Consider the following 24,145-nt stretch of genomic DNA (forward strand, 5'->3'; position numbering starts at 1 on the left):
CATGATTTTGAAAACCTCTATTAAATCTCCCCTTAACCTTCTCTGCTCTCAGGAGAACAACCCCAGTTTCTCCACATAACTGAAGTCCTTCATCCCTGGTACCATTCTGTTAAATCTCCCCTGCACCCTCTCCAAGGTCTTGACATCCTTCCTAAAGTGCGGTGCCCAGAATTGGACACAATACACCAGTTGAGGCCTAACCAGTGGGTTCATCATAACTCCCTTGCTTTTGTACTCTATATCCCTCCCTAACCTGAGACACTGAAGCCAATTGCAATGGTCAGATAAAGAAAGAAGAACTTGCATTTTTACGGCACCTTTCACATCCTCAGGACGGCCCAAGGCACTTTGCAGCCAGTGAATTGCTTTTGAAGTGTCGTCATTGTAGTTTTGTAGATAAACACAGCAGCCATTGTGCACAACAAGATCCCACAAACAGCAATCTGATAATAATCAGATCATCTGTTTTCAGGTGTTGATTGAGGGATAAATATTGGCCAGGACACCGGAGATAATTCCACCGCTCTTCTTCAAAATAGTGCCGTGGGATCCTATACGTCCACCCGAGAGGGCAGACGGGGCCTCGGTTTAACTGGGCTCAAGTCCCGCTCCAGAGACTTGAGCACATAATCCAGGCTGACACTCCAGTGCAGTACTGAGGGAGGTGCTGCACCGTCGGAGGTGCCGGCTTTCGGATGAGACGTTAAACCGAGGCCCCGTCTGCTCTCTCAGGTGGATGTGAAAGATCACATGGCCACTATTTCGAAGAAGAGCAGGGGAGTTCTCCCCGGTGTCCTGACCAATATTTATCCCTCAACCAACATCATTAAAACAGATTATCTGGTCATTATCAATATTGCTGTTTGTGGGAGCTTGCTGTGCGCAAAATGGCTGCTGCATTTCCCACATTACAACAGTGACTACACTCCAAAACAAGTGCTTCATTGGCTGTAAGGTGCTTTGGGATGTCCTAAAGTTGTGAAAGGCGCTAGGGAAATGTAATATATTTTTGGAGCTGGGTAATACAGTCACCTTGAATGCTGTCCTTTGACCTTTAGAATCTGAGCTTGAGTCTAGCCCTTCCTGATGGGTTTGAAATTCTCTCCTCTCTGGACACAAGGCCGAAAGAGTTTGTGCAGTCTGTACGCTCCTGGGCGTAAATCCACAGCACCAAATTTCCCCTGACCATTTCCTCTGGTCAGGGAGTCAGTGAGGAGGGATTGTCAATTTAAAATTGTCATTAAGAGAATGAGGAGAGAGGTTTGGAGAAATGTTTTGACACAGAGTCGTTGGAGCATGGAATGCTTTGCCACAGGGATTGATTGAAGCAGCGGCCATTGCACCTTGTGGGGGAAAATTGAATAAATATTTCAAACAGCGGAAGAGAGAGAACTCTGGGGAGAGAGCCGAGCGGTGGGATTAGCAATGGAAACAAGCTAATGATGCCATGGGAGGATGGTGCACAGTAACGTGATCCTTCAGAACGCGGGATGAAAATATGTCATTCCAGCGATGATGCGCAGAAAGTAATTATCATTTTGTTTTGTGTTCAATTTTCAAGTCGGCGATCCGTAAAATCTCACGACATCCGATTCGGGATAGCTGGTGCTTTAGTGTCAAGGGGTGTTTATCAGCAAGCTGTTCTTGATGAGAGGCAGGTTCTGACGGTTCACCACAGCCAGTCCACAAACCGACTGGGTAATCTGCTGAAATTTTCCACAGCTTTCCACCGACCCAGCACATTAGTTGTCAGAATTGAATCTGTGTGTCTAGAACTTAAATGACAGCTCATTGATCGTAATAAACAGTTCTGGAATATCCCACCTGCCCGTGGGGTGGCGTTTTGAAGAGTAAAAGACGACTACATTCATTACGTTGAAGGACTGTTTCAAATTTACTGCGGCGCCGGTCTGTGCAGCAGAACCTGTGTGTGGAACATTAATTATTTACAGCGTGCTGTCGCTAACAGTGAAAAGCTTTTAATAATGAATGACCCCTGGAAATGTCTCTTTATTAGGGTTTCAAATCTTTCACATGTGTCAAGGCACTCCAGATCTTCTTACAATTTCCCCGCGGATTAGAAGGTTCCAGATTCAAACCCCCCCCCCCCCACCAGGTGAGCTCAGCCAGGGCTACCATTGGTCCATCACAGTTGGCCTCAGAGTCCCTGGGTGACAGAGGGAGATGAGTGGCCACGACTCCTGCTCCTGATAGGTATCCATTGATGCCCCCCCCGCCACCGCTAACAGTGTGTGTGGGGATGTCAGGATCGGACTGGGCTGTGGACGGCCCCTGCCCACGACTATACACGTCAATGTCAGATATTCATTAGGTGTCAGTCACGGCTCAGTGGGAAGCACTCTCGCCTGAGTCAGAAAGTTGTGGGTTCTTTTTTTTAATTCATTCCTGGGATGTGGGCGTCGCTGGCAAGGCCAGCTTTTATTGCCCATCCCTAGTTGCCCTCGAGAAGGTGGTGGTGAGCCGCCTTCTTGAACCGCTGCAGTCCGGTTAGGGAGGGAGTTCCAGGATTTTGACCCAGCGGCGATGAAGGAACGGCCGATATATTTCCAAGTCAGGATGGAGTCGGCCATTCGGCCCCTCGAGCCTGCTCCACCACTCAATAAGATCTTGGCTGATCTTCTTCCTCATCTCCACTTTCGTGAACTATCCCCATATCCCTTGATTCCCTTAATATTCAAAATCTATCGATCTCTGTCTTGAATATACTCAACGACTGAGCCTCCACAGCCCTCTGGGGTAGAGAATTCCAAAGATTCACCACCCTCTGAGTGAAGAAATTTCTCCTCATCTCAGTCCTGAATGGCCTACCGTTTATCCTGAGACTGTGACCCCTGGTTCTAGACTCCCCAGCCAGGGGAAACATCCTCCCTGTATCCACCCTGTCAAGCCCTGTAAGAATTTTGTATGTTTCAATGAAATCACCTCTCATTCTTCTAAACTCCAGAGAATATAGGCCTAGTCTACTCAATCTCTCCTCATAGGACAATCCCCCCATCCCAGGAACCAGTCTGGTGAACCTTTGTTGCACTCCCTCTATGGCAAGTATATCCTTCCTTAGGTAAGGAGACCAAAACTGTACACAATACTCCAGGTGTGGTCTCACCAGGGCCCTGTATAATTGCAGTAAGATGTCTTTTGTCTTATACTCAAATCCTCTTGTAATAAAGGCCAACATACCATTTGCTTTCCTAATTGCTTGCTGTACCTGCATGTTAACTTTCAGTGATTCGTGTACAAGGACACCCAGGTCCCTCTGAACACCAACATTTCCCAATTGCTCACCATTTACAAAATACGCTGCATTTCTATTTTTCCTACCAAAGTGGATAACTTCACATTTCTCCACATTATATTCCATTTGCCATGTGCTTGCCCACTCACTTAGCCTGTCTATATCCCCTTGAAACCTCCTTGCATCCTCCTCACAACATACATTCCCATCCAGTTTTGTATCATCAGAAAACTTGAATATATTACATTTGGTCCCCTCATCCAAATCATTGACGTGGATTGTGAATAGCTGAGGCCCAAGCACTGATCCTTGTGGTACCCCACTAGTTACAGCCTGCCAACCCGAAAATGACCCGTTTATTCCTACTCTCTGTTTTCTGTCTGTTAACCAATCCTCAATCCATGCTAGTATATTACCTCCAATCCCATGAGCCCTAATTTTGTTTAATAACCTCTTGTGTGGCACCTTATTGAATGCCTTCTGAAAATTCAAATACACCACATCCACTGGTTCCCCCTTATCTAATCTACCAGTTACAACCTCAAAAAACTCTAACAGATTTGTCAAACACGATTTCCCTTTCATAAATCCGTGTTGACTCTCCCCAATCCTATTATTATTTTCTAAGTGCCCTGTTACCATGTCCTTAATAATAGATTCTAGTATTTTCCCTACTACTGATGTCAGGCTAACTGGTCTGTAGTTACCGTTTTCTCTCTCCCTCCTTTCTTAAATAGTGGGGTTACATTTGCTACCTTCCAATCCGCGGGAACCATTCTAGAATCTATGGAATTTTGGAAAATGACAACCAATGCATCCATTATCCCGATAGCCAACTCTTTCAAAACCTTAGGATGTCGGCCATCAGGTCCTGGGGATTTATTGGCGTTCCCTTCTTGCAGATACTAATGGCAGATTTGGTTTGCTTTCTAGGGTTGAATTTCTCCAACGAGCGGAAGAGTTTGTTTTGGCTCAGTGAGTAATTTCAAACATTTCATTATTATATTAATAAAATGATCCAAAAATGTACTTCTGCTACCAGTATTGGATCTGCAAGGGTTAAATGCAAGTCAGCCCATGAATGGGTTGAATGGCGCTGTACAATATTAGACTCATTACTGTGTCCATGTGAACTTTCTTTGCCTAATAATTTAAGGGGGAGGTGGGAGGAGACTCGTGTGGAGCACAAACACCGAATGGCCTCCTATGCTGCAACCATTCTATGATTCTATTAATACATTACCGAGCTCCCCCAGGTCAGTTTAATTTGGAATTATAGTCAGAAGTGGACAGATTGGAAAACCTTTCATAGTTTACATGTCGAAGAAGTATTTCAGCAGGAGTGAACTAAACAACACGGAGTTGGATACTAAGGAATAACAACAGAAAATGCTGGAAAAACTCAGCAGGTCAGGCAACATCCGTGGAGAGAAATTTGAGTTGACGTTTCGGGTCGAACCCGTTTTGAAGAAGGGTTCGACCCGAAACGTCAACTCAAATTTCTCTCCACGGATGTTGCCTGACCTGCTGAGTTTTTCCAGCATTTTCTGTTGTTATTTCAGATTTCCAACATCTGCAGTATTTTGCTATCGTTGGATACTAAGGACCTGGTTATTTCATTCCTTCATAAGACGGTGGATTTTGCTATGGTTTGTGATACTGAGCCCCACCAGGTGCTTAGGTCTACCTACTTACAACCAGCAACCCGAATTGCCCCATCCTCCTCTCTCTCCGACCTTCCCGTTGGCTGGGGACTAATCTTGCCAACTTATTTGTTGTCTCATGCAGTCATCAGATCGGCTATCGTCGCCCCTCCTCATATCTCCCTCCAGAATGTCCGTTCACTTGTGAACAAGGCCCTTGCCATCCATGAGCTTATCGTGGATGATTGCATCGACATCATGGCCCTGACGGAAACCTGGCTGAGGGGTGATGACACCTTACCCTTAAATGAAGCCTCCCCACCTGGCTATACCGTCCACCACTTGCCCCACTCAGACCGCCGTGGTGGCAGTGTGGCTCTCATCACCAAACCACACCTTGGTCTGTCCCCCTACGCCTCCGGCAGTTCCTCCTCCTTTGAGCATCGCACCTTATTCCACACCTCTCACCTCTCATTTAAAATTCTCGTTCTCTACCGCCCATCCAAGTACCATAAAAATGTTATTACTGCAATATCTTCACTGTTCTCCTCCCTCAGCCTCTGCACCAAACGACTCCTCATCCTTGGTAATTTCAACCTCCATCTCAATTCATCATGCTCTCTCTTCTCTGAGTTCAGAAGCCTCCTATCCCCCCTTAATCTCTCCCTCCATGTAAACTCCCCAACCCATATTCACGGCCACCTCCCCTCCCCCCGACCTTGCCATCTCTCGTGGCCTCGCTACTCCCGTCGTGTCAATCACAGATAAGGTCATCTCTGACCACTTCCTCGTATCGCTCTCCACCCACATCCCCCTTCCACCCGCAACCCCACGGGTGTCCACCCCTGGAAAAAACTCTCTTCCATCTCTCTTACAACTGCACTTTCAAATTCCCAACTGTCCAGCATCTGGCCCTCCATTCACCAGGACATTTCTGCAGCTACCGATCTGCTCAACCATACCCTAACCACCACCTTTGATTCCTTTATCCCCATTAAAACCATTCTCTCTCACCCTGGTCATTCCCCCTGGTATGCCCCTCATCTCAGCTCCCTTAAGTCCAAGGAACACAGACTTGAAAGTCTATGGCGGACAACTGTCTTAACACTTATCGCCAGATTTGGTTGGACCACATAAAGCACCATCGGCTCCTGCTAGCCTCTGCCAAAACTGCTCACTATTCCAGGATCATCCTTAAATGCAAAGATAACTCCCCGGTTTCTCTTCTCTTCACTACAGACCATCTTCTTAAACCCCACTCCCCTGCCTCCTCCACCTGCACCTCTAATAACAAGTGCGAGGAGCTCATGGACTTCTTTGTCTCTAAGACTGAGACCATCCGATCAGCTGCCTCTGCCACTTCCCTACCTTCACCTAGCCCACTGGGCCAAACTTCCCCTAAGGTTCCCCCCTGCCCTAGCCCTCATCTCGCATCTTCCTCCAGATTCTCTCCTATCTCCCATCGTGCTCTCTCCAAGCCCATCTTGTCCATGAGACCCACCTCCTGCTCCCTCGACCCTATTCCCACCAAACTACTGACCACCCAACTTTCCTTCCTCGCCCCCATGTTAGCTGATACTGTTAACGGTTCCCTCGCCTCCGGTACTGTCCCCCTCCCCTTCAAATCTACCGTCATCACCCCGCTCTTCAAAAAAACCACCCTTGACCCCCTCTGTTCTTGCAAACTACCGCCCCATCTCCAACCTCCCTTTCCCCTCCAAAGTCCTTGAATATGTTGTCGCCTCCCAAATCTGTCCCCATATTTCCCGTAGTTCCACGTTTGATTCCCTCCCATCAGGTTTCCACCCCACCACAGTTCTGAAATATTCAAATTGCAAATGACATCCTGTGTGACTATGACCGTAGTAAACTATCCCTCCTCATCCTTCTCGACCTGTCTGCAGCCTTCGATACAGTTGACCACACCATCCTCCTCCAGCGCCTCTCCTCCATCATCCAGCTGGATGGGACTGCCCTCGCCTGCTTCCATTCTTACCTATCCAGCCGTAGTCAGAGAATTACTTCTCTGCAATGGCTTCTCTTCCCCCTCCCACACCGTTACCTCTGGAGTCCCCCAAGGACCTATTCTTGGCCCCCTCCTATTTCTCAGCTACGTTCTGCCCCTTGGCGACATCATCCAAAAACATAACGTCAGGTTCCACATGTAAGATGACGAGGCCCAGCTCTCCCTCACCACCACCTCTCTCGACCCCTCCACTGTCTCTGATTTGTCCGACCAATTGACCGACATCCAGTATCGGATGAGCAGAAATTTCCTCCAACTAAGTATTGAGAAGACCGAAGCCATTGTCTTTGGTCCCTGCCACAAACTCCGTTCCCTGACCACCGACTCCATCCCTCTCCCTGGCATCTGTCTGAGGCTGAACCAGACCGTTCACAACCTTCATGTCGTATTTGACACTGAGATGAACTACCGACCACATATTCGCGCCATCACTAAGATCGCCCATTTCCACTGCCGTAACATTGCCCAACTCCACCCCTGCCTCAGCTCATCCGCTGCTGAAACTCTCATCCATGGCTTTGTTACCTTTAGACTTGACCATTCCAACACTCTCCATCTTCCACCCTCCATAAACTTGAGCTCGTCCAAAACTCGGCTGCCCGTGTCCGAACTCACACCAAGTCCCGTTCACCCATCATCCCTGTGCTCGCTGACCCGTGTCCGAACTCACACCAAGTCCCGTTCACCCATCACCCCTGTGCTCGCTGCCCCGTGTCCGAACTCACACCAAGTCCCGTTCACCCATCACCCCTGTGCTCGCTGCCCCGTGTCCAAACTCACACCAAGTCCCGTTCACCCATCACCCCTGTGCTCACTGCCCCGTGCCCTAACTCGCACCCAGTCCCATTCACCCATCACCCCCTGTGCTCACTGCCCCGTGTCCTAACTCACACCCAGTCCCGTTCACCCATCACCCCCTGTGCTCACTGCCCCGTGCCCTAACTCACACCCAGTCCCGTTCACCCATCACCCCTGTGCTCACTGCCCCGTGTCCTAACTCGCACCAAGTCCCGTTCACCCATCACCCCGTGCTCACTGCCCCGTGCCCTAACTCGCACCAAGTCCTGTTCATCCATCACCCCCTGTGCTCACTGCCCCATGTCCGAACTCACACCAAGTCCCGTTCACCCATCACCCCTGTGCTCGCTGACCTACATTGGCCCCCAGTCCAGCAACACCTCATTTTAAAAATTATCCTCCTTGTTTTCAAATCCCTCCATGGCCTCACCCCTCCCTACCTCTGTAACCTCCTCCAGCCCCTCAACCCCCCCGAGATATCTGCACTCCTCCAATTCTGGCCTCTTGCACATCCCCGATTTTAATCGCTCCACCATTGGCAGCCGTGCCTTCTGCTGCCTAGGCCTTAAGCTCTAGAATTCACCCCCTAAACCTCTCCGCCTTTCTATCCTCCTTTAAAATGCTCCTTAATACCTACCTCATGACCAAGCTGTCCTGATATCTCCTTCTGTGGCTTGGTGTCAAATAAAGATTGATAACGCTCCTGCGAAGAGCCTTGAGACATTTAACTACATTAAAAGTGCTATATAAATACAAGTTGTTGTTGTTTCCAGTCTTGTGTCCCACACTAAAAGCTCTCAATCCTTCTCCTCCACTACATTTGACAGCTCACGCATGGGAGAGGTGGGGAAACGCTTCCCACAATCTAGAATGAATCTAAGCCTTGCATCATAAGATCAATGACACCTTTTAAGCTACGTCACACAACAGCACTTTCATCTTCAAAGAACACCCGCTCATCAAAGTTACCATAGCAATAAAATACATTTTTACAAAGAAATTCATTGCCTTCTACATATTATGAATGAAAACGGACACCTTTTAGAGAATTAACAGCAAAAATTCAATCTCATGGTTTCAGACGATTTTAAAACCACTCAAATTTGGCCGTAGAATTTAAAACGTCATCTGAATCTGCTTTGCCGGATTATTTTAGAATTCACTTGTGCATTTGTTATCCTCTGTGTAATCCTGCATTTTAAGGAGCCCTACAAAGAGCTGGTTATAAGAGGGTGTCTCGTACGAAATACCGCATTAGCGAAGAGAATAATTGATTCAGTATTAAGGTCAACAGGTTTTGGACTGGGCAGTCTGATTTTTGGCAGTAGAGTTGTTTAAGATGAAAGACAGACACCACAGGACTGGCCCTGAATTTCCTCTGATCTCCTGCTAGCTGCACTATCAGAACTTTGCCAAAGTTGTGGTGGAAAGAATGAATTTTCATTCCTATCGCACCTTGGACAATCTCAGGATGTCCCAAATTGCTTGACAGCCAATGAAGTACTTTTGAAGTGGAGTCACTGTTGTAATGTAGGAAACGCAGCAGCCAATTTGCGCGCAGCAAGATCCCACAAACAACAATGTGATAATGACCAGTTCGTCTGTTTTCAGGTGTTGGTTGAGGGATAAATATCAGCCGGGACACCGGCAAGAACTCCCCTGCTCTTCTTCGGAATAGTGCCTTGGGATCTTTTATGTCCACCTGAGAGGGCAGACGGGGCCTCGTCTGAAAGACGGCACCTCCGACAGTGCAGCACTCCCTCAGCACTGCACTGGAGCGTCAGCCTGGATTATGCGCTCGAGTCCCTGGAGTGGGACTGTGAACCCATGACCTTCTGACTCGGAGGCGAGAGCGCTACCCACTGAGCCACAGCTGACACGGAAACTCTACTTGGCACCTAAAGCAGGTTTCCATCACAGTTACGTTAATGTTACAGCGGCAGGGAATCCGAGGAAATTCAGGGCACTGCTTTTTAAAATAAAATGTTTTCTTTTTCCCATAGCTAGCCCATGCCTCGCCTGTCCAGAATTAGACCCAGCGAAACGTGGCCACCCTGCTCAGTATCAGAGCTTGTCATACATCAGAGAGGGAGTCCTGTACTCTGAGTAAAAGTTTTACGTTTCTGTACATTTATGATTAAGGCAAATGGCTTGTCCTGGTGTGACACCTTCTAATAAACCCCGCTTATATGTGCACTTACCCAGGGCCAGCGCAATTGTATCCATCATGTGTGATTTTCCTGAAAACAATTCTGCCTCCCATTGACCTCATAGGCTGCTGGTTTCTATCTCCTGTTGGCCTCACGGGCTGCTGGTTTCTGTCTCCTGTTGGTCTCATGGGCTGCTGGTTTCTGTCGCTTGTTGGCCTCACAGGCTGCTGGTTTCTATCTCCTGTTGGCCTCACGGGCTGCTGATTTCTGTCGCTTGTTGGCCTCACGGGCTGCTGATTTCTATCTCCTGTTGGCCTCACGGGCTGCTGGTTTCTGTCTCCTGTTGGCCTCACGGGCTGCTGATTTCTGTCGCTTGTTGGCCTCACGGGCTGCTGGTTTCTATCTCCTGTTGGCCTCACGGGCTGCTGATTTCTGTCTCCTGTTGGCCTCACGGGCTGCTGGTTTCTGACTCCACGTCTGTGCACACGAGAGTTTAACGTGAACATGCGCTGCCTCCTCAAATCCTTTCCCTGGTTCAGGTCTGGTTAATGATATTGTAGTTTGTCAGATTGAATCTTCTTGCCTAGACCTCGCCATGACTTGAGTAGCTGAGCTGCCAGATGGACAATTTGTTCTCGGCCAATTCTTTCTCACAATCTTCTTGCAACAAATCAAGGACATCCAGGTCCCTTTTTACATCAACAGTTCCCAATCTATCACCCAGGTCCCTTTTTACATCAACAGTTCCCAATCTATCACCCAGGTCCCTTTTTACATCAACAGTTCCCAATCTATCACCCAGGTCCCTTTTTACATCAACAGTTCCCAATCTATCACCATTTAAATACTACTCTACCTTTCTGTTTTTCCTACCGAAGTAGATAACTTCACATTTATCCACGTTAAACTGCATCTGCCATGTATTTGCCCACTCACTCAACTTGTCTCAATCGCCTTGAAGCCTCTTTGCCTCCTCCTCACAACTCACAATCCCACCTAGTCTTGTGTCATCAGCAAACTTGGAAATATTACATTTGGTTCCCTCATCCAAATCATCATTGATATATATTGTGAATAGCTGGGGCCCAAGCACTGATCCCTGCGGTACCCTACTAGTCACCGCCTGCCACCCCGAAAAAGACCCATTTATTCCTACTCTCTGTTTCTTGTCTGTTAACCAATTTTCAATCCATGCCAGTATATTACCCCCAATCCCATGTGCTTTAATTTTGCACACTAACTTCTTATGTGAGACCTTATCAAAGGCCTTCTGAAAATCCAAATACATCCACTGGTTCTCCCTTATCTATTCTACCAGTTACATCCTCAAAAATCTCCAGTAGGTTTGTCAAACACGATTTCCCTTTCATAAATCCATGTTGACTTTGTCTAATCCCGTTGATATTTTCTAAGTGTCCTGTTATCTCATCCTTTATAATAGACTCTAGCATTTTCCCTACTACTGATGTTAGGCTAACCGGTCTGTAGTTCCCTGTTTTCTCTCTCCCTCCTTTTTTAAATAGCGGGGTTACATTTGACACCCTCCAATCTGCAGGAACTGTTCCATAATCTATAGAATTTTGGAAGATGACAACCAATGCATCCACTATTTCCGTGGCTACCTCTTTTAGTACTCTGGGATGCAGATTATCAGGCCCTGGGGATTTATTGGCATTTAATGTGGAAATTTTCAATTGACCCCCAGCCTCAACAGCTTTTTGGGGGAAGAGAGTTCCAGATTTCCACCACCCTTTGTGTGAAGAAGTGCTTCCTGGTCAACTTATGTAGGTAGGACAGAAGGTGGGGGTGTGTGGGGGGGCGGGGGCGGTTAGGTTGATTGGAGGGAGGGTGGCTAGTGACCTAAAATGACAGGTCGTTGAGAAAGAAAAATATTATATTAATATATTATGATTAAATGTATTCACTGACTTCTTTGTGTGTTTTATCTGATAAGCGATGGGGAGAGTACTTTGAATAAAACATGCCCTCCTAAGATTTTCATTCCTTTGACCTCTTCTTAGGAATTGTTTCTGTAGCTTCCTAGGCAGAGTTACAGGAACAAATCATCCACCTACTCCCACTGCCAGGGAATGCTGCACGTTTGATTGGAGAGGGAGATGGGGGGGTGGAGGGAAAGAGGGATGGGGAACGTAGGAGATACTATGAGGAAATCACTTCAGGGGAGGGGGGAAAGGGAAGGACAGGCTGTGATAAGGATAGAGATGCCAGTGCTTCCTTTGGCCGTTCCTGTGGAGAAATCTTGCAGCTGTGCTGCCAGCTCCGAATGTTGAACAGCAGCAGGCGCAGTCTCAATGAGCCTGTGCGTTCTGAGCAGCAGGTCGAGGACACCAGACTTCAAGCCTGTGGCGTCAGAAGACGCGCTCGTTGTATTCCAGTCTGTGACCCTTGGCCTCCGCGGTGCATCAATAACTTGGCACAAGTGCTCAGATTCAACTGCATTGCAGGCGATTTAAAAACAGAAATAAGAGACTTCATCCCACCAACTCCTGTTTGTATGCAAAGCAGGAAATGAGTGTTAAAGAAGCTTGAAGCATCAGCTTTGAGAACAATGAAGTTTATCAACCTTCAGTGTCCAGTTGTATTTAGCAGCAAGGCCCTGCTATTGCTCAAAAGGCAGAGAACATACTGTTGATAAACAGCAGGACCCCGTGACGTACAGAACAGCCTCGCTCCTAATACCAGAGATGGTATCAGAGAGATTGGCTACACAGAGGTTTTGTACTTTAACTGGTCGGTGAACATCCCTCCTTTAAAAAAAAAAGGAAGTTTACACCAAATGGTAAGGGATGTGAGTACAGATAATATTAGAGTCAAACATGCCCAAGTCAGACATAGTGCAGACTAGATGTCAAGTAAAGCACCATCTGTTCTGCACCAATAACGTGCCTTAAAAAGAAATCGCAGGGCTATTGGGAACGAGCAGAGGGGAGCGTGGGATTAATTGGATCGCTCTTTCAATGAACCTACACAGCACGATTGGCTGAATGGCCTCCTTCTGTGCTGTATCATTCCCTCAAATCTCAGACCCAACCTCCTTCTGCACCAAGGTGGCTTTTCTATATACAAGAAGTAGTCATCCTTGCGGCCTGAGCGAGATTACCAATCTAGAGCCGACTGGTCTCCAGTTGTGGTTAGTGTTGTGGTGTGGGCTTACCTCTGCATCGCACTAGTTCGAGACTCCCCAAAACTTATTTCCTGTTGGGCCTTTGCACCTAGATGATGGAGAGAGAAAATACCTTTTTACTCTAGCAGTCTGGTGTCTATTCAAACTCAGAGGTGAAGGGATATTGTGTTCATCTGCTGTGCCATTCAGTTCCCACTGAACAAGTCCAATGGCAGGGACCTTTACAGAAACACTATTCCTGCTTCAGAAACTATGCAGCCCATGAATCCTCACCTGGAGAATGCCCTGGTCCTGGGCGTACCATTGGGAAGATGCCAACTGAAGGCTTGTCTCTCTCTCTCTCCTTCTTGCAAAGTTACTCTGAGATGTTCTTGTGTGTGAGGGGCACTCCATAACGGGCAATCTGTGACACATCCACCTATCCCCTCCGCCCGCCCGCATGCACACACACTGCAAGAGGACTCACCTGGACCAACCTTGTGAAGATCCTGGCAGCTCGCTCGAGCTTGACTTTGGCAGAGTCCTCGGGGTTGCAGTTCCTTCTCCTGGCCTTCCGATGGCAGCTTAACTTTGGGGGAAATTCGGCAAAAGCCCATGTTCAGCCTCAGTGGAGTTTCCGCTGAAGTTCTGCCGAGGTTATAGCGACAGAGGGAGAGAAGCCCCGAGGAAATTCACCCCGTAGCGCCAAGGCACCCACTTACAGGTAACACAAAGAGAGGAGTCGCACCGAGGCAGCACCTGCCTTACCTTTACAATGTCCCCAAGGGCTTCGCAACCAAGAAACTATTTTTGAAGTGTCGTCAATGTTGTTCAGCAGCCAACTTGCACAAAGCAGCAAATGAGATGAATGACCATTTAATCTGTTTTTGGTGAGGGATAAATATTGGCTCGGACACCGGGACAACTCCCTGTTCGTCTCTGAAAAATTGCCGTAGGATCTTTTACATCCACCTGAACCGGCAGACGGGGCCTCGGTTTAACGCCTCAGCCAAAGGCAGGCGCCTCCGACAGTGCGGTGCTCTCTCAGCACTGCCCCTCCGACAGTGCAGCGCTCCCTCAGTACTGCCCCTCCGACAGTGCAGCGCTCCCTCAGTACTGCGCCTCCGACAGTGCAGCGCTCCCTCAGTACTGACCCTCCGACATTGCAGCACTCTCTCAGCACTGCGCCTCCGACAGTGCAGCGCTCCCTCAGTACTGCCCCTCCAACAGTGCAGCGCTCCCTCAGTACTGCCCCTCCAACAGTGCAGCGCTCCCTCAGTACTGACCCTCTGACAGTGCAGCACTCTCTCAGTACTGACCCTCCGACATTGCAGCACTCTCTCAGCACTGCGCCTCCGACAGTGCAGCGCTCCCTCAGTACTGACCCTCCGACAGTGCAGCACTCTCTCAGCACTGCCCCTCCGACATTGCAGCACTCTCTCAGCACTGCGCCTCCGACAGTGCAGCGCTCCCTCAGTACTGCCCCTCCGACAGTGCAGCGCTCCCTCAGTACTGACCCTCCGATAGTGCAGCACTCTCTCAGCACTGCACCTCCGACAGTGCAGCGCTCCCTCAGTACTGCCCCTCCGACAGTGCAGCGCTCCCTCAGTACTGACCCTCCGATAGTGCAGCACTCCCTCAGTACTGCGCCTCCGACAGTGCAGCGCTCCCTCAGTACTGCCCCTCCGACAGTGCAGCGCTCCCTCAGTACTGCCCCTCCAACAGTGCAGCGCTCCCTCAGCACTGCCCCTCCGACATTGCAGCACTCTCTCAGCACTGCGCCTCCGACAGTGCAGCGCTCCCTCAGTACTGCGCCTCCGACAGTGCAGCGCTCCCTCAGTACTGCCCCTCTGACAGTGCAACACTCCCTCAGTACTGACCCTCCGATAGTGCAGCACTCCCTCAGTACTGCCCCTCTGACAGTGCCGCACTCCCTCAGTACTGCCCCTCTGACAGTGCAGCACTCCTTCAGTACTGACCCTCCGATAGTGCAGCGCTCCCTCAGTACTGCCCCTCCGACAGTGCAGCGCTCCCTCAGTACTGCCCCTCCGACATTGCAGCGCTCTCTCAGTACTGCGCCTCCGACAGTGCAGCACTCTCTCAGCACTGCGCCTCCGACAGTGCAGCACTCCCTCAGTACTGCCCCTCCGACAGTGCAGCGCTCCCTCAGTACTGACCCTCCGATAGTGCAGCACTCCCTCAGTACTGCCCCTCTGACAGTGCCGCACTCCCTCAGTACTGCCCCTCTGACAGTGCAGCACTCCTTCAGTACTGCCCCTCCGACAGGGCGGCGCTCCCTCAGTACTGCCCCTCCGACAGTGCGGCGCTCCCTCAGTACTGCCCCTCCGACATTGCAGCACTCTCTCAGTACTGCCCCTCCGACAGTGCAGCACTCTCTCAGCACTGCGCCTCCGACAGTGCAGCGCTCCCTCAGTACTGCCCCTCCGACAGTGCAGCGCTCCCTCAGTACTGACCCTCCGATAGTGCAGCACTCCCTCAGTACTGCCCCTCTGACAGTGCCGCACTCCCTCAGTACTGCCCCTCTGACAGTGCAGCACTCCTTCAGTACTGCCCCTCCGACAGGGCGGCGCTCCCTCAGTACTGCCCCTCCGACAGTGCGGCGCTCCCTCAGTACTGCCCCTCCAAAAGTGCGGCGCTCCCTCAGTACTGCCCCTCCGACCGTGCAGCGCTCCCTCAGTACTGCCCCTCTGACAGTGCAACACTCCCTCAGTACTGCCTCTCAGGCAGTGCAGCACTCCCTCAGTACTGCCCCTGTGACAGTGCAGCACTCCCTCAGTACTGCCCCTCTGACAGTGCCGCACTCCCTCAGTGCTGCCCCTCTGACAGTGCAGCACTCCCTCAGTAGTGCCGCACTCCCTCAGTACTGCCCCTCTGACAATGCAGTGCTCCCTCAGTACTGAACTTCCGACAGTGCAGCGCTCCCTCAGTACTGCCCCTCTGACAGTGCCGCACTCCCTCAGTACTGCCCCTCCGATAATGCAGTGCTCCCTCAGTACTGAACTTCCGACAGTGCAGCACTCCCTCAGTACTGCCCCTCTGACAGTGCCGCACTCCCTCAGTGCTGCCCCTCTGACAGTGCAGCACTCCCTCAGTAGTGCCGCACTCCCTCAGTACTGCCCCTCCGATAATGCAGTGCTCCCTCAGTACTGAACTTCCGACAGTGCAGCACTCCCTCAGTACTGACTCTCCAACATTGCATCACTCCCTCAGTACTGCCCCTCTGACAGTGCAGCACTCCCTCAGTACTACCCCTCTGACAGTGCAGCACTCCCTCAGTACTGACCCTCTGACAGTGCAGCGCTCCCTCAGTACTGACTCTCCAACATTGCATCACCCCCTCAGTACTGCCCCTCTGACAGTGCAGCACTCCCTCAGTACTGCCCCTCTGACAGTGCCGCACTCCCTCAGTACTGCCCCTCCGACAATGCAGTGCTCCCTCAGTACTGACCCTCCGACAGTGCAGCACTCCCTCAGTACTGACTCTCCAACATTGCATCACTCCCTCAGTACTGCATGTCAATGTTTGCAGGTTTGATGATATAAAGTTTCATTCCAAACTGGACCACTGATACTGGTACTAAAAGAGTTAAATTATGAGGCCGTCCCTGAACAACGTGATTGAGTTCTTTGATGAGGTAACAGAGAGGGTTGATGAGGGTAATACGGTTGATGTAGTGTACATGGATTTCCAAAAAAACGTTCAACAAATGCCACACAATAGGCTTGCCAGCAAAGTTGGAGCCCATGGAATAAAAGGGACAGTGGCAACATGGATACAGAATTGGCTAAGTGACAGGAAACAGAGAGTAGTGGTGAGCGGTTGTTTTTCGGACTGGAGGAAGGTATACAGTGGTGTTCCCCAGGGGTCGGTTCTAGGGCCACTGCTTTTCTTGATATATATTAATGACTTGGACTTGGGTGTACAGGGCACAATTTCAAAATTTGCAGATGACACAAAACTTGGAGATATAGTGAACAGTGAGGAGGAGAGTGATAGACTTCAGGAAGACAGACAGGCTGGTGGAATGGGCAGACACGAGGCAGATGAAATTAATGCAGAAAAATGCGAAGTGATACATTTTGGTAGAAAGAATGAGGAGAGGCAATATAAACTGAATGGTACAATCCTAAAGTGGGTGCATGAACAGGGGGACCTGTGGGTATATGTGCACAAATCATTAAAGGTGGCAGGACAGGTTGAGAAAGCGGTTAAAAAACTTACGGGATCCTGGGCTTCATAAATAGAGGTATAGAGTGCAACAGTGTGGAAATTATGATGAACCTTTATAAAACACTGGTTCGGCTCCAACTGGAGTATTGTGTCCAATTCTGGGCACCGCAATTTAGAAAGGATGTGAAGGCCTTAGAGAGGGTGCAGGAAAGATTTACGAGAATGATTCCAGGAATGTGGGGCTTCAGTTACGTGGATAGACTGGAGAAGCTGGGGTTGTTCTCCTTGGAGCAGAGAAGGTTGAGAGGAGATTTGATCGAGGTGTTCAGAATCATGAGGGGTCTGGACAGAGTAGATCGAGAGTAACTGTTCCCATTGGCGGAAGGGTCGAGAACCAGAGGACACGGATTCAAGGTGATTGGCAGAAGAACCAAAGGCAACACGAGGGGAAACTTTTTCCCGCAGCGAGCGGTGAGGATCTGGAATGCACGGCCTGAAAGGGTGGTGGAGGCCGACTCAATCACAGCTTTCAAAAGGGAGTTGGATAAGTATCTGAGGGAGAATCATTGGCCGGGCTCCGGGGGAAGGGCGGAGGAGCGGGACTGGCTGAAGGGCTCTTGCAGAGAGCCGGCACGGGCTGGACGGGCCGAATGGCCTCCTACTGCGCTGCAACAATCCTCTGAGTCTATAACATAGAAGATTAAGGGGTGATCTAATTGGGGTGTTTAAGATGATTAAAGGAGAAGAAAAGGTAGATAGAGAGAAACTATGTCCTCTGGTGAGGGGGAATCCAGAACAACCTTAAAATTCGAGCCAGGCCGTTCAGGGGTGATGTCAGGAAGCACTTCTTCACACAAAGGGTGGTGGAAATCTGGAACTCTCTCCCCTGAAAAGCTGTTGAGGCTGGGGGTCAATGGAACATTGATAGAGTTTTGTTAGGCAAGGTTACTAAGGGAGATGGAACTAAGCTGGGTAGATGGAGTTAAGATACAGATCGGCCATGATCTAGTTGAATGGAGAACAGGCTGGAGGGGCGGAATGGCCTCCTCCTGTTCCTGTGAGAGAACCATCACTGAGCCAAGCTGACACTTCAATGATTAACATCTACTTTAGAAATGTGCAGCTCTTTTGGCCAGTCTCTTCTAGTCAAGGTTTTTTCCTGCTGTCCAAGTCGAGAAAGGGAGTTGGAGGTGCGGACTTGGAGTAAGTGAGCTGGGCAACAAATCAAACTCATTCCTGCAGCGACTGGAGTCTCAGAGGTGAGGAGCTCCTTGCACGTTCCGCGTTACCGGGCACTGAATTCAAACAGATTGCCAATAATTCTTACGGCTTCCTTAGAATCGTAAATGAAAGTAACCTGCAACTTTGGGAACTCTAAATTCTTGAATTAACTGCATGACATAAAGCAAATTGATTATAATGTGCCAGCGTGTTGTGTGATTTGTATTCCTGTAATTATTGGTTACATAATAAATCCAACCCACCTGCTGCCCTGGAATGCTGGAAGTTCCAGTCAGTTGTGAGAGCCCGGTGTCGATTTTAACCTGGTGCATGTTTCAGGTGGGTGGGGGCGGGGTTGGGGATGGGGGTGGGGTTGGGGGTGGGGTTGGGGACGGGGGTTGGGTGTGGAACGAATGCAGAATGCAGCCACTAGTTTGGGGTAATTTATCTCCCGTGCCTGATTTGGATGCCGAGGGTCCACTAGCTGTCCAGACCGGCAAGGCAGAGGTGGGTGGAGGGCTACAGGCGGGGGAACCGACTGCAGCTTTCAGCTCAATGGTGGGGAGGGGTTTTCGGGAGTGTTTCGCGGCAGGGATAGTGGCGGGGGCGGTCTGGGCCAGGGACAGCTATGACGTTCCTTATGGGGCCTGAAGGAGCAGTCCTGCTCATCCTGGCCCCACAGAAGGACATTTTTCACCGGAGGGCCTCTTGGTTATTCCCACAAGTGAGTGTTCTGTGAGTCACGGGAAAGTCGCAGCACAGTTATAGGAATAAAAAAAGACTTGCATTTCTATAGCGCCTTTCACAACCTCAGGACGTCTCAAAGCGCTTTACAGCCAATGAGATACTTTTTGAAGTGCAATCACTGTTGTAATGTAGGAAACGCGGCAGCCAATTTACGCACAGCAAGCTCCCACAAACAGCAACATGATAAGGACTGGATAATCTGTTTTGGTGATGTTGGTTGAGAGATAAATATTGTCCAGCACACCGGGGAGAATTCCCCTGCTCTTCTTCAAAATGGTGCTGTAGGATCTTTTCCATCCACCTGAGACAACAGACGAGGTCTCGGTTTAACGTCTCATCTGAGAGGCAGCACCTCCGACAGTGCAGCATTCCTCTGGGAGCATCAGTTTAGATCAAGTGTTTGGAGTGGGGTTTAAACCCACAACCTTCTGCCTGAGAGCCGAGAGTGCTGCCCACTGAGCCATGGCTGACACCTTGTTGGAAACGGAAACAAGTAACCACTTCACACTTCATACCCAGTACATCACAAGGCTGGCAATCCCAGGGAGCACTCAGGAATGACAGAATTGGCATACCCATTTAAACCTGTGCAGTTATGTTCCTTTTGCAGGGTGGCATATGTCAAAATTCAAAACGTTTTACATTTTTAAACCCAAATGAGTTGTTGTTGTACATGACAAGTGACATTTGGCTCCCGCAAGGCAATGCTGCTTCCTGACAGATCAGCCCTGGGATCCGCGGGGAGCTCGAGATATTGGGGCGTATAGAGCAAATGAGGGGAAACTGTTTCCAATGGCTGAAGGGTCGGTAACCAGAGGACACGGATTTAAGGTGATTGGCGAAAGAACCAAAGGCAGCATGAGGATTTTTTTTACGCAGCGAGTTGTTGTGATCTGGAATGCGCTGCCTGAAAGGGCGGTGGAAGCAGATTCAATAGTAACTTTCAAAAGGGAATTGGAAAAATACTTGATGGGGGAAAGTTTGCAGGGCTGTGGGGAAAGAGTAGGGGAGTGGGACTAATTGGAGAACTCTTTCAAAGAGTTGGCGCAGGCACGATGGGCCGAATGGCTTCTTTCTATGCTGTATCAGTCTATGATTCTATGAAAATGAGAAAACAACTTCAAATTGAGAGTAGGACAAAGTGGGAGGGAGGGGGTTCATGGGTTTAAACCAGTAAAAGGCCGATGTGGGATTGTGATTAGGCTGTTTAACTTCACGTTGAATGGGTTCCTGGATAGAGTAGTGGAGGGAGAAATGCCTGGAAGGTTTTCAAGATCCGATTGGATGCTGCAATGGGGGAGACTGTATGGTCATCCTGGGCGATTCACTAATATGGGATGAATGACTTGCCTCATCCGTAATTATTTTGTGACCTCGGAGGCAGCGAATGTTCCCTGAGGTAGGGCGAGTGAAGTGTTGCGCACTCCATGGCAACGGGCTGAGTGGGCTGTCTGTACAGGGACAATGGAAAAAGGCCGGCACGGAGAGAAAGGAAGACTTACATTTATATAGTGCCTTCCACGACCTCAGGACATCCCAAAGCGCTTTACTGTTGGGAAGGAGCGGGGGAGTGGGACTAATTGGAGAGCTCTTTCAAAGAGCCGGCACAGGCACGATGGGCCGAATGGCCTCCCTCTGTGCTGTATCCTTCTGTGATAATTGTCTTTTATTAACATTTATATATATAGCACCTTTTATGTACAAAATGTTCTGAGGCACTTTAGTAGTAAAGTGGATCAAATGCTGATCTGGGAGAGAGAGCTTAGATGGGGCAATTGAAGGGTTGGATGTAAAGATAGGTTTTGAGAAGATTTTTTAAGGGAAGAGAGGGAAGTATGAGATGGAGCGGTTTGGTGTGCGAGTTCAAGAGAGCAGGGCCCAGGTGGCTGAAAACTGCCACCCATGTTGGGGCAAAGCGAATGGGCAGTGAACATGACGGCAGAGATAGAAAGCTGAAGGATGGGAAGGAGGGGAAGTAGCTTCTGGAGGAGGTTGCACAAGTAGGCTGGAGCAAGGCCATGGAGGGATTTGAGGACAAAGATGGGGAGATTCAGCTCAGGCTGCGTATCGTGACACCACAAGCCCCGGCCAGAGTGGAGATGATTGGGTAATGCCCCCATCAATCACGCCTGGAGACCACACTGCTGGAAGTGACTGGGGTTGATTTTACGCACATCATTTGTATTGTGTAATTACCCTCCACTCACTACATTTTGCCAGAGAAATAATCCTGCTGTAGTCGGGAGACTTTGCTATAGTTTCGGTCATGAGTTCGGAGACTCGTTTTGCTGTAGTTTCGGTCATGAGCTCAGAGACTCTGTTTTGCTGTAGATTGGGTCATGAGTTCGGAGACTCGTTTTGCTGTAGTTTCGGTCATGAGCTCGGAGACTCTGTTTTGCTTTAGATTGGGCCATGAGTTCAGAGACTCTGTTTGCTGTCGTTTCAGTCATGAGTTCGGAGACTCTGTTTTGCTGTAGTTTTGGTCATGAGTTCGGAGACTCTGTTTTGCTGTAGTTTGGGTCATGAGCTCGGAGACTCTGTTTGCTGTAGTTTGGGTCATGAGTTCGGAGACTCTGTTTGCTGTAGTTTGGGTCATGAGTTCGGAGACTCTGTTTACTGTAGTTTGGGTCATGAACTCGGAGACTCTGTTTGCTGTAGTTTGGGTCATGAGCTCAGAGACTCTGTTTGTTGTAGTTTGGGTCATGAGTTCGGAGACTCTGGGCTAGATTTTCATGGAGCCATCAGGCGGGGTTTCAGGCGTGTGGGGGGGGGATATCCCGAATTTGGGGGTCCCGACACCATCCCACCCAAAACCCCGCCCCACATAAGTTTCAGGGGCGGCGGGTACCCGCCCCGCACTGGGACCCACCGAAACCAGGCGGGAAGGGATTAGTGCCAATTAACTGCCTGTTAACAGGTAGTTAACAGGCAGTTTTTAGCCTAATCCCTATGTTGAGGAGTTTCGTGTGGGTTTCCCGATGGCTCCAAACCACGCCAGGTTAGAGCAGGCGGGCCGTCGGGTTGAAGGAGTTGGAGGGGTCGCGATGTTGGTGTTCAGGTGAGTGATGGGTGCATGAGTGCAAAGGTAAGTGTGTTTGGTGTGTCTAAAGTGTGTAAAGAACTTTTACTTACCTGTACTTACCTTAACAGCCTTTCTTCCTGTAGCCGTTGGGAGCGCATCACTCAGCCGGAACTTAAAGCTGAACGGCTGCGATCTGTCAAAAGTGACAGCCTTCAGCTTTGAGTGCTGCTGACAATTCTAACTGAGTCTGTGCAGAATGACTCATGCTAGAACTGAGACTGTCAGTGTTTCACAGCTTCAAACAGCTGTGAAACACTGATATTTTATCTGTCAAGAACTCGTGACAGATGAAATTGCAGTCTGTGATGTCACCTGTTGCCGGGTGGCCCTTAATTGGCCTGCTGAGCCCGCTGGGCGGGGTCAACAAGGTCAATCAAGGGAAAATCGCGCGGATTGGCTGGACGTCGAAGTAGGCGGGTCAAAACCCCGAAATGGGAAGTCCTGCCTTCTTCCCGACAGGTTCGGGAAAATCTACCCCTATGTGTCACAAATTTTATCATGACTCATGAAATAACACTGGCGGCCAGCTGGTGGCGCCGTCCAAGGAGTATAAATACTCGGGTGTGGGCCCAGCTTGCTCAGGATGTTTCTGTAACCAGGAACTAGTGATGTAACTAGAATCTCATGGTGTGAAACAGTTGATTAAAGCCTTGTTTTATACTCAAACCAAGTGCTCAGTAGTCTTTTTACATCAATTTAATCAATTGACATGCTCCACGCTCTGAGTGGTCTTGGGAACAGCTAGCTATGACTCAAACCGTAGAAGGGAACTCGGACAAAGTAATCGATCCATCATGGAGAAACTACTTCGACCCGCCCGTCTCGACCTGGACCCGAATTCACTTACAGCTGCTAAGGTATGGAAACACTGATATCGTACCTTTAGCAACTTCCTCGAGGAGTGTGGTGAGAATGTTCCTAACAAGTTATGAATGCTTGCTAATTATGTATCCCCTCATGTGTTTGATTATATCGAAGAATGTGTAGACTATGACGCCGCTATCCAAATACTACAGCAACTATATGTTAAGTCCCCAAACGAAATTTTTGCTCGGCTTCTACTGGCCACAACTCGACAACAACCCAGGGTATCACTTGACGAATTCCTTCACAAACTTCACAGGCTCAGCAAGGATTGTAATCTTAAAGCTGTCACAGGTGAGCAGTACCAGGAGGAGTTAATTCGTGATTCCTTTATTAATGGGATTGCGTCTCCCTTCATACGTCAGCGTCTGTTGGAGAATAAAACCCTCAAGTTACAGGCTGCCTATGACCAGGCATGCTCTCTGGACTTAGCAAAGAGGAATGCAGATAACTATCTTTCAACACGTGCACGGGCTGCTGCTATCACTTTTAGTAACTCCTTCGACAGGCCTCGGGCCGAAGCCCTCACTGATGATGACCCTGCCCTAGTGGCATCTTCGCAATCTGGAAGGAAGTGTTTCTTCTGTGGAGAAGCATTCCACTTTTGTCCTGCTCGTAACGCAGTCTGCAATCATTGCAGTAAGAAAGGTCACTTTTCTAAGGTATACCAGTCGAGAGCCCCTGTTAGTTTTGCAGCTACTATCTATAAAACTGCTCCTCACCCAAGAGCCACTACTAAGGTTACAGCTGCAATCTATAAAACTGCTCCTCCCCCAAGAACCACTATTAATGTTACAGCTGTCAAGGGTAAAACTGCCCCTCCTCCCATCACAGCTGTTTTTCCCCAAAGTCTGTCCCATGCAGCCATGAAGGTTTCGGTATATGGACACATTTTGAGTGCACTAATCGACTCATGCAGCTCTGACAGCTTCATTAGTGAGTGGGCTGTCAGTAAGTTAAAACTGCGTATTTACCCCTCGGACAGGGAAATTGCAATGGCTCTGACGACACTGACCACCAACTCTTCCGGCTTTTGTCTTGTCGA

The 24,145-nt window shown here is 49.4% G+C and overlaps 1 protein-coding gene across 1 annotated transcript in view; it reads left to right on the forward strand.

The window, feature by feature from the left end:
- Positions 1–24,145, forward strand: part of LOC147096888 (synaptosomal-associated protein 25-like) — a 381,047-nt gene that overhangs the window by 109,807 nt on the left and 247,095 nt on the right. The window contains exon 2 of the mRNA XM_085973583.1: positions 4,187–4,228. The gene's annotated coding sequence lies outside the window, so the exon portion shown is untranslated. The remainder of the gene's footprint in view (positions 1–4,186; positions 4,229–24,145) is intronic.

This window comes from Somniosus microcephalus, chromosome 34 (assembly GCF_052327205.1).
Source record: "Somniosus microcephalus isolate GS21.2 chromosome 34, FLI_Smic_1.0, whole genome shotgun sequence".
Taxonomy (NCBI): Eukaryota; Metazoa; Chordata; class Chondrichthyes; order Squaliformes; family Somniosidae; genus Somniosus; species Somniosus microcephalus.